The following is a 12,083-nucleotide window of genomic DNA, read 5'->3' as shown; positions in this document are numbered from 1 at the left end:
TTAGGAAAGCCCATGATAGCTCTCGCAGCTGCATTCTGCACGATCTGAAGTTTCCGAACACTTTTCAAAGGTAGCCCCATGAAGAGAGCATTACAGTAGTCGAGCCTCGAGGTGATGAGGGCATGAGTGACTGTGAGCAGTGACTCCCGGTCCAAATAGGGCCGCAACTGATGCACCAGGCAAACCTGGGCAAATGCCCCCAATTGAGTCCGGTAATGAGTTCCACGCTTCAATAATTCGATTGTTGAAATCATATTTTTTAGTCAAGTTTGGAGCAGTTCGTATCAAGTTTGAATCTGTTGCATGCTCTTGTGTTGTTGCGGTTGAAGCTGAAGTAGTCATTGACCGGTAGGACGTTGCAGCATATGATCTTGTGGGCAATACTCAAATCATGTTTTAGGCGCCGTAGTTCTAGGCTTTCTAGGCCCAGGATTGTTAGTCTATTTTCGTAGGATATTCTGTTTCGAGTGGAGGAGTGAAGGGCTCTTCTGGTGAAATATCTTTGGACATTTTCAAGGGTGTTGATGTCTGAGATGTGGTATGGGTTCCAGACAGATGAGCAGTAGTCTAGGATGGGTCTGGCAAAAGTTTTGTAGTGATTTATGATCGCTTTTCACTTAACAACCATGGTCACGTGATCAAAATTCAGCCTACTGGCAATTGACTCATATTTATGACAGTCGCAAGCAGTGATGGGCAGCAGCTGGGACGGTCGGAAATTCCGTTCCACCAGTGGAAACCAAGCGCAAAGCCTTGCTCCATTGCTGCCAGGCATGCACACACCATGCACGTGCTAACAGAAGGATTCCGGTTAAAAAATTACGGGTTTTTTGCTTCCACGCATGTGCAGAAGCATAAAACCCCACAATTTTTGCTACCAGATGTCAGTGCATGAGATTTTGGCTGCTACACATGCACACCAGCTGGAATCTTGCTGCGGCACCTAGCCTGAGCTCTTGCCACGTGCCTGCTCTCTCGCGCCGCAGGAGAGATGCCTGTGGCGCAGAACACAGAGCAGGTTGCATGGCCAGAGCTCAGGGCCACCTGGCCTGCATGCTCTCAGCACCCCTGCAGGTCACCGGAATAAAGGCCGGGCGAGATATTTGCAGCAGGTGGGGGGGAGCCACCACGAGGCGCGTGGGGTGAATAGTGGTGAGGGGGTGGCGGCGTGGCAGAGCAGGCGGTGGGGCGGTCAATGGCGGTGGGCAGCAGTGAACGGACACTTACTGGTTTTTTGCCTATTTCCGGGTTCTTTTCGCTTCTGTGAAAAAGCGAAAAAAACCCAGAAATCTCGCATGCGCATGTCCTGACGCAAGATTCGGCTTCTGCGCAGAAGTAATGATAGCCGCCCCCCTGGTTGCAAGTCTTCCAGGGTCACCCGATTCCCCTTTGGCGACCTTCTGTCCAGCAAGTCAATGGGGGGGATCTGGATTCTCTTAATGACCGTGTTGCCCACTAGAGCATTGATTCACTTAACAACGGTGGCAAAAAAAAAGGTCGTAAAGTTGGGGCCCTAACTCACTTAACCAATGTTTCTTAGTGATATAAATTTGGGTCTCAGTTGTGGTCGTAAATCTGTGCATTTCGGTACTATTTGTTGTTATTTTGGCAATGCAAGATTGAATTTGATCCGTTTGTGACTAAGTTGAATCAGAGATCTTTCAAACTTGGCCACTTTTAAGGCTTGTGGACATCAACTCCCAGAATTCTCCAGTCGGCATAGTTGACCCCTGACTTAAGATGACCTTTCTCTTCCAACTCTAAGCCCTTCATGGCATTGGACCAGAATGTCTCCGGGACCACCTTCTGCTGCACAAATCCCAGCGACCGATTAGGTCCCACAGAGTTGGCTTTCTCTGGGTCCCATCGACTAAACAATGTCGTCTGGCGGGTCCCAGGGGAAGAGCCTTCTCTGTGGCGGCCCCACTCTCTGGAACCAGCTCCCCCTGGAGATTAGAATTGCCCCCACCCTCCTTGCCTTCCGTAAACTCCTTAAAACTCACCTCTGCTGTCAGGCATGGGGGAATTGAGGCATTCCCCCACCTCTCCCCCGGGCCTATACAATTTATGTATGGTATGTCTGTGTGTATAATAATGGGGTTTTTTAATGTTTTTTAAAACCTATTAGATTGGTCATGAATTGTTTTATTGTATGCTGTGAGCTGCCCCGAATCTACGGAGAGGGACGGTATACAAATCTAATAAATAAATAAATAAATTCATGGCTGCCTGAAGAATTCTGGGAGTTGAAGGCCACAAGCCATAAAAATAACAAATTTTGAACACCTCTGAATCTGGGCAGATTTCTCTTTTGACTCCGCCTTCTCAGACTTTGCCCCTCCTCCATCTTATTTATTTATTTAATATTATTTATATGTATTGTTTGTTTATTTATATTATTATTTATTGGATCATTTATATGTATGTTTATTTATTTATTCAATTTCTATGCCGCCCTTCTCCCGACACTCAGGGCCGATATGTATTCATTGTCTCATGATTTAACTGTTCGTCCTGAGGCACCCCGAGTTCTGTATAAAATTGGCAGTTCTGCACCTTATATAGAAATCAATAAAACTATCAATTGAAAGGAAGTGGCTTAATTGGGAATAAATCTGCCAGCCGCAGGCATCTCCAGGAAAATCAAGTAAGTCAAAATGGCGGCCATAACCATAAAACCACAATAAAACAGTAATGTAATAGAAAAACCCTTAAAATCTCACTAATACAATCATACCATATCATACATCCCATCAAATCTTATTTTATTTATACAAAATAAGTCAAAATGGCAGCCATGATTGTGACTCTTTTTAACATGCCCTCTTGATTTTAGAGTCTACTTGAAATGGGGCGACATATAAATGCTAATAAAGAAATTTCTTAATCAAACAAAATAAATTGAATTTATTAGTTACATTTGTATGCCGCCCACTCCTGAAGGACTCCAGGCGGCTTACCACAATAAAATAATAAAAAACAGCACAATTTAAGCCACAATAAAACAGTACTAGAAAACCTCTTGAAATCTCACTAATACAATCATACCATATCATACATCCCAATCAAATCTTATTTTATTTATATTTTATTTTTTAAAAATAAGTCAAAATGGCGGCCATAACTGTGTGACTCTTTTTAACATGTAACATTACAACCAGAGCCGCCATCTTGATTTTAGAGTCCACTTGGAATTGGGTGGCATATAAATGCTTAATAAAGAAATTTCTTAATAAAATAAATTGAATTTATTAGTTAAATTTGTATGCTGCCCACGCCTGAAGGACTCCAGGAGGCTTACCACAATAAAAATAATAAAAAACAGCACAACAATTTAAATCACAATAAAACAGTACTAGAAAAACCCTTAATATCTCACTAATACAATCATACCATGTCATACATCCCAATCAAATCTTATTTTATTTATATTTTATTTTTTTAAAATAAGTCAAAATGGCGGCCATAACTGTGTGACTCTTTTTAACATGTAACATTACAACCAGAGCCGCCATCTTGATTTTAGAGTCCACTTGGAATTGGGTGGCATATAAATGCTTAATAAAGAAATTTCTTAATAAAATAAATTGAATTTATTAGTTAAATTTGTATGCTGCCCACGCCTGAAGGACTCCAGGAGGCTTACCACAATAAAAATAATAAAAAACAGCACAACAATTTAAATCACAATAAAACAGTACTAGAAAAACCCTTAATATCTCACTAATACAATCATACCATGTCATACATCCCAATCAAATCTTAATTTTTTTTTAAAAAACGCACACATAACACGTAGAATTGATGCAACCAGCAAAATCGGTTGAATTAAAGCCCATCTCCAGCATCTCTAACTCACACAGAAAGAAAAAGAGGAGAAAGAAAGAAAGAAAGAAAGAAAGAAAGAAAGAAAGAAAGAAAGAAAGAAAGAAAGAAAGAAAGAAAGAAAGGCGTTCCCAACTCGACCCTCGCGGGCTTCCCAGCCGTCTCCGAGCCGATCGCAAAAGCTCTGCCGATCGTTCCTCCCCCGAGCAAAAAACCCTGCAAAGCGCGCGTCCTTTAGAAAAAGAAAATCGAAAAATTTCGAAGCGCGGCGTCGATTGCGAGGATGCAACAACGGGACGGAAGGATGGAATGCAACGCAAGGATGCACTGCATTGCAAAGGTGCAACGCGATGCAAGGATGCAACAACGGGACGCAAGGCTGCAGCCGGATGCAAGAATGCAATGCAATGCTGCAACGGGATGCAAGGATGCAATACGATGCAACAGGGTGGAAGAATGCAATGGAGTGCAAGGGTGCAATTGGATGGAAGGATGGAACGCGATGCAATGATGCAATGGGGTGCAATGGGACAGAAGGATGCGATGCGATGCAAGGATGCAACGGGGTGCCAGGATAGAACGTGTGCAAAGATTCCACGGGAGGCAAGGACGCCACGCGACGCCAGGATGCCCTGGAGCCAGCGCGTTGCCTGGAGCGCGGCAAATCCTCCTTTGCTCCCGGCCGGGCTGCCCAACCGCCCTGGGCGGCAACGTTCTGTGTCGCCAAGGCAGCCGGGCTCCTTTCGCTCCGCCCTTTCCCCGGGCAGGCTGGCCAGGCGTCGGAGCGCCCCGTTCCCTCGCCAGAGCGTCCTGGTCGTCGAGGCGTGCGCGTCTCTTTCCAACCGCAGCAGCCGCCGCCGCTTCTCCTCGCTTGGCCTCGACGGAGCCGTGAGGATGTCGAGCTTCTCCCGCGAGTGCCGCCTGCGCCTGACCCGCGGGACCCCGCGGAGCTTCGAGTGCGTCTCGCTGGGGATGCCCCCGCAGGCGCTGCTGGACCAGCTGGTGGGCGACCTCCAGAGCCACCTGGACGAGATGGAGCGGCTCCGCGTGGGCCTCCTCGACGCCTACCCGCGCCTCTCCGGCTGGCAGAGCAGCGGCTCCAGCGGCGGTGGCGGCGGAGGAGGCGGCGGGACCCGTCGGAGCGGCTCGGGCAGCGCCTTGCCCCGGCTGGAGCAGAGCGACGACGGCCGCACCTACTACTTCGGCCTGGAGGTGGGCGACTTCTGCCCCGACGAGCTGGCCGTCAAAGTGGACGGCCCCAAGCTGACCGTCTGCGGGCGGCGCGACCAGCGGAGCGAGGGCAACGACGGCTGCGTGTGCCACGAGGTCCGCGAGGTGCGACGGGAGCTGCTCCTGCCCGACGACGCCGACATGGAGGCGCTCACCTGCTGCTTGGCTCCCGAGGCCGGCCGGCTCCGCATCGAGGCCCCGCGCTTGGGCTCCAGCCCCGCCTGGGAGCGCACCGTGCCCATCCCCATCTGCCGCTCCGACCAGGCGGCCGGCAGCTTGCAAGGAGGCCGCAGCCCTTCGCCCGGCAGCCCCGAGAAAGCCTGCCTGTGAGCGCCCCGCGCCTCCCGCCCCCGCTCCCAGTTTCGTTCCTTTCCATTGTTGGACGGAGGGGGCAGTTCGTTATAATCGTTAAAGGAGGGGAGGCTGAACCGCTGCGGCTGCAGCAGGAAGAAGGAGGCGGTTGGAGAGTTGAAGTTTGGTGGCCTTTCTTCGAATAAAAGTTGAGTTTTTGCGCATCCAAACCCCGTCTGGTTTCAATTTTTTTTTATCCCGTCAAATTCAGGAGACCAGGTTGGGGAGGGTTCTTGGGGGGTCGTCTAGTCTGACCCTCCAGCGGCGATTGGGCATTTGAGGTTGGTTGGGTTACGTTTCTTTGCATAAAAGTGGAGGTTTTGCGCATCCAAATCCCGTTTGGTTTCTTTACGCCCGTCAAGTCGGAAGGGATTTTGGGGGTCATTTAGTCCCACCCTCCGTTGGAACCAGGGGGTGTCCAACCTTGGGAACTCATGGAGACGAGGGAGGAGGCGATTGGGGATTTGAGATGAAGTTTGGTTACGGAATAAAAGGTGAGTTTTTGCGCGTCCAAATCCCATCTGGTTTATTCCCCTTTTCAAATTCAGAATACCCAGTGGGAAGGGTTCTTGGGGGTCATCTAGTCTGACCCTCTACTCAAACCGAGAGGGTTATCAGGGATGTCTAACCTCGGGAACTTATGGAGACGTGAAAGGAGGGTCTCAGACGCATCGCCACCGGGCCCAAGTTTAGTTCCTTTCCATTGTTGGATGTGGGGAGAGAGTGGCCAGTTCGTTGGAAAAGGGGGGGGGGTCATTAGAGGAGGTGGACTCATTCGCTGCGGTTGGGGTTTTTTTTCCCTCCCCGAAGTGGCGCGCGTTCGACAGTTTGAAGTTTGGTTACGTTTCTTGGAAAACTAAGTTGACTTTTTGCGCATCCAAATCCCGTCTGGTTTCTTTACGCCCGTCAAGTTCAGAAGACCAAGTCGAAGGGATCTTGGGGGGGTCATTTAGTCCCACCCTCCGTTGAAGCCAGGGGGTGTCCAACCTTGGGAACTCATGGAGGCGATACCCAGCCAGGTAGGTTGCATTGGCTTTTTAGGGGCGGCAGGAGCCCCGAGAAAGCCGGCATGTGAAAGGCTCCGGCGGGCGCATAGCCTCCGGTCCCAGTTTGGCTCCTTTCCATTGTTGGACGGGGCGGGCGGGGGGGGGGTGGAGTTCGTTATAAGGAAGAAAAGGGGGGGAGGGACTCAGTCGCTGCGGCGGTTGGGGATTTGAAATTGAAGTTTGGTTACGTTTCTTGGAATAAAAGTTGACTCTGCATCCAAATCCCGTCTGGTTTCCCCCCTCCCCCGTCAAATCCAGAAGACCGGGTTGGGTGGGGTTCTTGGGGGGTCATCTATTCTGACCCGCTCAAATAAACAGAGATGGGGGGGGGGGTGTTCCAACCTTGGGAACTCATGGAGATGAGGGAGGAGGCGATTGGGGATTTGAAGGGGAAGTTTGGTTACGTTTCTTGGAATAAAAGGTGAGTTTTTGCGCATCCAAATCCCGTGGTTTCTTTAGCCCTGGCAAATTCAGAATACCCATTTGGAAGGGTTCTTGGGGGTCATCTAGTCTGACCCTCACTCAAACCGAGAGGGTTATACCAGGGGTGTCTAACCTAGGGAACTTATGGAGACGTGAAAAGGTCCCATCCGCCCCGCCAGACGCATCACTTCCCGGACCAAGTTTCGTTCCTTTCCATTGTTGGACGGGGGAAGGGGGCAGTTTATTGGGAAAGGGGAGGGGTCATTAGAGGAGGGGGACTCATTTGCTGCGGCTGCAGGAGGAAAGCGGCGGTTGGGGATTCCCCCCGCCCCCCAATGTGGCGAGCGTTCGGTTTAAAGTTCGGTCGTGTTTCTTTGAATAAACGTTGCGGTTTTGCGCATCCAAATCCCGTCTGCTTTATTTTCTGCCCTGACAAATTCGGGAGACCAAATTGGGAAGGTTCTTGGAGGTCATCTAGTCCGACCCCCGTTCAATTCAGGAATGTCCAACCTTGGGAACTCATGGAGGCAATACCCAGCCAGGTAGGTTGCATTGGGTTTTTAGGGACGGACAGACCAGAGATGTAAGGGCCCACCCGCCCCAACGCACCCAGTCCCACTTTGGTTCGTTATAAGGAAAAAGTGGAGCCGTTTGAAGAGAGGGAGAGATTTGAAGTTTGGTTATGTTTCTTTGAATAAAATTTGAGGCTTTGCTCATCCAAATCTCGTGTGGTTTATTTCCCCCTTGTCAAATTCAGAATATCCAGTTGAAAGGGATCTTACAGGTCATCTAGTCTGACCCTCCACTCAAACCCAAGAAGGTATATCAGCAGTGTCTAACCTTAACCTTGAGAACTCATGGAGTCAACAGCCAGCCTGTATTGCATTGGCTTTGTTTAACGCAGCTTGACAGAATTAAGTAAATTTTAGGCATTTAGTCCCTATCTAGCTCAATCCCCCCCCCCAATCCAAAAAGGACACCCAGCACCCCTTGGCAAATGGCAGTCTGGTCTCCAGGGACGAAGCTTCCCTCCACTGGTCAGATAGTCCAGTCCAGTCTCTTCTTAAAAGCCTCCAGGGATGAAGCTCCCACAAGTCCTTTTACTGATTAGAATATGGAGTTAGAAAGAACCTTGAAGGTCATCTAGTCCAGCCACCTCTCAGCAGGAGACCCTACCCCATTTCTGACAAATGGCTGGCTGGTCTCTTCTTGAAAGCCTCCAGTGATGAAGCTCCCACAACTTCTGAAGGCAACTTCTGCTCCACTGGTTGATTGCTCTATCAGAAAATTCCTCGGTTAAATCTCTCCTTGATTAGTTTCCACCCATTGTTCCTTGCCTAGTCTTCAGGTGTTTTAGCGAATAGCTTGACCCCCTCCTCTCTGTGACAGACCCTCAAATATTGGAAGACTGCCATCAGTCCTTCTCTTCAGACTAGCCATGCCCAGTTCCTGCAACCGGTCATTGCGTGTTTTAGCCTCCAGTACATTGATCCTGGTTTCTCTTCTCTGCACCTTGTCAGAAGCTGCCGTTCCTAGGTGATTGGGATATTTCCTAGGATTTGATTTGCATTAAGAGCATCAAATGTTCCTAAACCCTCAGTGAATGTTTTGTTTTCTAAAGCCATGACTCTAAAGTGTGCAATAGGGTTGATATTCCTGGAGGCGTCTGTAACATGGTAAATGATTTAGCTTTACTAGATAAATGGTCAAAGCAATGGAAACTGCAGTTTAATGTGTCCAAATGTAAAATAATGCACTTGGGGAAAAGGAATCCTCAATCTGAGTATTGTATTGGCAGTTCTGTGTTAGCTAAAACTTCAGAAGAGAAGGATTTAGGGGTAGTGATTTCTGACAGTCTCAAAATGGGTGAACAGTGCAGTCAGGCGGTAGGGAAAGCAAGTAGGATGCTTGGCTGCATTGCTAGAGGTATAACAAGCAGGAAGAGGGAGATTATGATCCCGCTATATAGAGTGCTGGTGAGACCACATTTGGAATACTGTGTTCAGTTCTGGAGATCTCACCTACAAAAAGATATTGACAAAATTGAAGGGGTCCAAAGACGGGCTACAAGAATGGTGGAAGGTCTTAAGCATAAAACGTATCAGGAAAGACGTAATGAACTCAATCTGTATAGTCTGGAGGACAGAAGGGAAAGGGGGGTGGACATGATCGAAACATTTAAATATGTTAAAGGGTTAAATAAGGTCCAGGAGGGAAGTGTTTTTAATAGGAAAGTGAACACAAGAACAAGGGGGCACAATCTGAGGTCAGTTGGGGGAAAGATCAGAACCAACATGAGAAAATATTATTTTACTGAAAGAGTAGTAGATCCTTGGAACAAACCTCCAGCAGACGTGGTTGGTCAATCCACAGTAACTGAATTTAAACATGCCTGGGATAAACATAGATCCATCCTAAGATAAAACACAGGAAATAGTATAAGGGCAGACTAGATGGACCAGGAGGTCTTTTTCTACCGTCAGTCTTCTATGTTTCTATGGGGAGATAAAAGTTTGCAATGCGTGGAAGTTGGTGGTTTTAGAGCCACCTTTTTCTGTGTCCTGCCATCCTGAAAAGCATCCAAACACTTGCAAGAAACGAAGCCTGAACACACACAAACACCAGAATGAGTGCAGCTGACTCCAAACCCTCCTTTGACCCCGGGCTCCCATGTTTAGAGTGGGACCACCAAAACCCCAAAGATCATTTTGCAGATTATCCCCCCCACCCCCCAATAATAATAATTAAAAAGCTTGCAAAATTTGCTCCTGTCAATTCTGGGGACCCTGGCTTTTAAGTCCACGCCTGCAAAACTCAACTCAGTGCAAACAGTTCTCTCCTTGCAACAATTTGTTTAGTAATCATTGCAAAGTGACAACGGCACTGTGGGTGGAGAGAAGGGATTACAACTGGTCATCACACTTTTAACACCACAATGATGGGATCACAATTTAGGCAATTGACATAGAAGCATAGAAGATTGACGGCAGATAAAGACCTCATGGTCCATCTAGTCTGCCCTTATACCATTTCCTGTATTTTATCTTAGGATGGATCTTTTTATCCCAGGCATGTTTCAATTCCGTTCCTGTGGATTGACCAACCACGTCTGCTGGAAGTTTGTTCCAAGCATCTACGACTCCCTTCAGTCAAATAATATTTTCTCATGTTGCTTCTGATCTTTCCCCCAACTCACCTCAGATTGTGCCCCCTTGTTCTTGTGTTCACTTTCCTATTAAAAACACTTCCCTCCTGAACCTTATTTAACCATTTCAATCGTGTTCCCTCACCCCTTTTCCTTCTGTCCTCCTGACTATACATATTGAGTTCATGAAGTCTTTCCTGATAAAATTTATGCTTAAGACCTTCCACCATTTTTATCAATATCTTTTTTTAGGTGAGTATTCCAAATGTGGTCTCACCAGCGCTCTATACAGCGGGATCACAATCTCCCTCTTCCTGCTTGTTACACCTCTAGCTATGCAGCCAAGCATCCTACTTGCTTTCCCTATCGCCTGACCACACTGTTCAACCATTTGGAGACTGTCAGAAATCACAACCCCTAAATCCTACTCTTGTGAAGTTTTTGCTAGAACTGCCAATACATTTGCATTATTTTACATTTGGAAACATTAAACTGCAGTTTCCATTGCTTTGACCATTTATCTAGTAAAACAAAATCATTTGCCATATTACAGAAGCCTCCAGGAATATCAACACTATTGCAAACTTTAGAGTCAACTTGGCACCCAGGATGCATTTAAGGATGTTTGCAGTGTCCTTGGGCCATGTGGGCTTGGCAGCTTTTCCCCAGCTCGGTTCTGACCTTGCCAATGAGGCAAGCCAGATTCACTGTATAATTCGCTTAATGACTGCACTAGTAGCAACGGGGATCTGCTTAGTATGTGTGGCAAGTCACATTATTGGGTATATTAACTCACTTAAAAATTGCCTAGCTCAACAGAAATTCTCCTCTCAATTGTGGATCGTATTGTGCTCCCAACAACCTGGGGTCCTCATTTTACTAACCTCGGAAGGACGGAAGGCTGAATCAATCTTGAGCCTGGTGAGATTCGATCTGCCAAATTGCAGGCAGTCAGCAGAAATAGCCTGCGGTACTGCATTCGAAGCCCCCCACGGCTTGACTACCTGAACTATTGAAAAAAACCAACCCTTCTTCCTCGAAGAGCTCCGATTTTCAAGAAAAGGATATTATAAAACAAATACTTCACAGGAAGTTGGGAGATTTTCCCAGCCGGTAGTTGTTCTTAACAAGGCTCAGCACCCAATAGCAAAGGGGAGGTAGCCCCCCCCCCCCCCCCCCGTGTCAACCTTCAGCATCTGGAGCAAGAACCAAACCCTAGTGCACAAGCGGTGAATAAATTGGTGATAAATTAACGGCCTGCCACGAGGCCACAAACGGAGGAGAAACCAGGTTCCACGCAGATCGCATTCATGGGGAAGCAGAAAAAAAATACAAGACACACAATTTTGAAAAGCAAGAAAAGGCACATCAAGGTGAGGTGTTGCCGAAGTTATTTTTGTTTAGGGGAATGGGGGGGGGGGGATGGGGACACATGGGGGACCCTCGCACGATTTTACAGCCAGCAAATCCACTAGGCCTGTGATGGCGAACGGGTGGCACGTGTAGCCATGACGGAGGGAACGCGAGACTTTGCCATGTTTCAACCAGCTGATTTTCAGCCTTCGGAAAGGCCACTTCGCCCTCTGAATACTTCAGGGAAGTTCCGGAGGTTAAAAAAAAATCACACAACGGACAAACTGGAAGTTTGGAAAACGCACTTCCGGTTTGCCGTTGTGCTGTTTTTTGCCCTCTGGAGAGTTCAGGGGAGCTTCCTGAGAGCCCCGGAGTGCAAAAACACAGCACAATGGGCAAACAGGAAGTGCGTTTTCCAAACTTCCGGATTGCCCATTGTGCTGTTTTTCGCACGCTGGAGGGTTCAGGAAGCTTCCCAGAGTGCAAAAAACATCAGAACGGCAAACCGGAGTGCGTTTCCCCCCAAAGTTCCGGTTTGCTCGTTCGGGGCATTTTTTTCACCTACCAGGCTTCAGAAAGGCCTGCGCGCATGCGCGGGGGGCAGCGGGGGGGGGGGGGAATCCACATGTGTGGGTGAAGAGGGAAGGGGTGTGGGCATGTGCACGCATGATAGCACATGCACACTCCTTTTGGCCCGCGAACCAAAAAAT

The sequence above is a fragment of the Erythrolamprus reginae genome, chromosome 3, assembly GCF_031021105.1.
Source record: "Erythrolamprus reginae isolate rEryReg1 chromosome 3, rEryReg1.hap1, whole genome shotgun sequence".
Taxonomy (NCBI): Eukaryota; Metazoa; Chordata; class Lepidosauria; order Squamata; family Dipsadidae; genus Erythrolamprus; species Erythrolamprus reginae.
This window is presented reverse-complemented; position numbering follows the sequence as displayed.